This window comes from Marmota marmota, unplaced genomic scaffold (genome assembly GCF_001458135.2).
Source record: "Marmota marmota marmota unplaced genomic scaffold, marMar, whole genome shotgun sequence".
NCBI classification, from domain to species: Eukaryota; Metazoa; Chordata; class Mammalia; order Rodentia; family Sciuridae; genus Marmota; species Marmota marmota.
The window spans coordinates 5,190,670-5,193,179 of record NW_025999982.1 but is presented as its reverse complement, the minus strand read 5'-3'; positions in this window follow the sequence as shown (position 1 = coordinate 5,193,179).

Below are 2,510 nucleotides of genomic sequence, written 5' to 3'. Positions count from 1 at the left end.
AAAAAAAAAAAAAAAAAAAGAATGAAGGGGACCTGGCATGTATGCGTGCCTGGTGCCTGTAATTCCAATGATTGGGGAGGCTGAAGCAGGAAGATTGCAAGTTCAAGGCCAGCCCAGGGAATTTAATAAGACCCTGTACTAAAATAATAATAATAATAATAATAATAATAATAAAAGTTGGGTTAGGGATGTAGCTTGCTAGTTAAGTGCCCCTGGGGGTTCAATCCCAGTACCAGAAAGAGAGGGGTGGGGAAGGAGGGAGGGAGGGAGAGAGAGAGAACAAAAAGAGATGAGAAGAATGAAGGAGGAGGTGGAGGAAGAGAGGCCCACCACGTGAAGTCCATGTGTGAGGGCATGAGGTGGTGGGAAGAAAGAAGAGGAGCAGCTATGCTCAAGAGGGGGCTTGGGAAGGAACAGTGTCCCCCTGTGCTTCCTTAGGAGGTTCTTAGAAAAGGTCTCTCTCTCTCTCTCTCTCTCTCCCTCCTCCTTTTCCCTTTCTTTCAAGGTACTGATGATTGAACCCAGGGTTGTTTTTTTTGTTTTTGTTTTTTGTTTTTACCACTGAGTCACACCCCAGCCCTTTTGTTTATTTTTTTATTTTGAGACAGGGTATCACTAAGTAGTCAAGGCTGGCCTCAAACTTGTGATCCTCCTGCCTCAGCCTCCCAAGTGGCAGGGATTACAGGCCTGTGCCTACTATGTTACTTTCCAAGCTGTGTTGGAATCTGAGCTTCTCTCAAGTGCTAGGATGAGTCTTCAGGTGGCCCAACACATCTGGGTCACATTCACAACATGGATGACACATTGTAGAGACTCAGCGAATGTTTCCAGTTATTATTCTGCAGGAAGACGGATCTGGGAACTCCTGAGACTAGGGCTGGTATCTTCAGTGAACAGCCAGGGCGCTTTCCTGAGATACTGCCAGGCTGGGTTAAAGGAGCTAGGTCCCAGCTGTCCTCTCCCTCCAGAGCCCAGTGTGGTAGCCACTAGGCACTAGGGTGTTTAAATTTCCTACCTAAAAAAAAAAAAGAATTACTGTCATGTGTAACTAATTAGAACAAACAAACAAAAATAATAAATAAATAAATAAATTTCCTACCTACCATCCTTCCTTCCATCCTAGGATTTCAACCCAGGTAGCTTTACCACTGAGCCACCCGTCCAGCCCTTCTAATCTTTTATTTTGAGATAGGGTCTTGCTAAATTGCTTAGGGTTTTGCTAAATTGCTGAGGCTGCCCTTGAACTTTGGATCTTCCTACCTCAGCCTCCCCATCCTGGGATCACAGGGTGCACCACCACACCCGGTTCCTAGTTTTTCATTTTAATTTAAAAAATCTTAATGAAAAATCCAGCTCTCAGTTGCACTAAGCTACATATCAAGCGGCACAGAGACCCCCGTAGCTAGGGGCTAGCATGCTGGACAAGGCAGGTCCCCGAAGGGTTCCATTCGCACAGAAAGCTCTGGTGGACAGTCCTGCTCTAGAAAGACCAGGAACGAGCCCAAGTAGGTTGGTGGTTGTTTATATCCTGACTGTTCCTCAAAGGCTCTGAGGCAGCTGGGGACAGCCCAAGGCCACCAGGCCAGTGCCCTCTGGCTGGAGACAGGGGAAGGTTGGCACATGGGCGGATCAGGGTCAGGAGAGGAGCTGGAGAGAAGTGGGGCCCAGAGGTCACTGGGATAGGGAAGGGGAGGGAAGGCGGAGGTGGGACGCTGTGGGACTGAGTGTCAAAGGACAAGGTTATGCGCAATCAGAGGTTGAGCAAGGAGAAGGTCAAGGAGAGAGGCGCCCTGTTTCCCTCAGCCACAGGTTGTTACCTGACCTGTCTCATCAAGGAGGCCCGCGCCCTTGCGTTCTCAGATACAAATTCCAGATTCCAGCTAATCGACTGCAATTAAAGGACACTGCTGCTGGGTACAGGTTCTGGCACACAGCACCACAGGTGGGTGCTGGCCTGGATCGGGGTGCGCACACCCAGCTGGTTCTGAGCCACCCCGCAGGAGGGGACAGGGCGGGAGACACCTTCCCGCAGCCCCATGCGAGTGGACAGCCTCTCGGTGGAGGGGACCGGCCCCAAGTGCTCCCTTCAGAGATTTCAAACCAAAGATCTGCTCTGGGGTGGCTTCTTTTGGAGGGGAAATCAGAGGGTTTTTTTCTTTTTTTTTTTTTTAATGTTCATTACATTTGACTTTGTGTTAAACTCATTTCTAGGGATTAAAGAAAAGTCAGACTTATATTAAGAATATATGATTTTAATTTAAGCTTTGTTGGGAAGGTTGAAGATCTCACAGGGTGGTGGCTTCCAGTGCCAACGGGAACAGCTTCTTATTGCTTAACTTGACTTAACATATTCCCATAAATGTTATTTTTACTTTTATTTTGAGGTATAACAGACTTGGAGCAAAGTGCATGGATTTTTTCAGAATAACTGGATGCATTTTTACATTTGTGGATACCCACTTAACCTGCACCCCACCCCATCCGAGGCCGGGATTTGCAGCATCTGTACA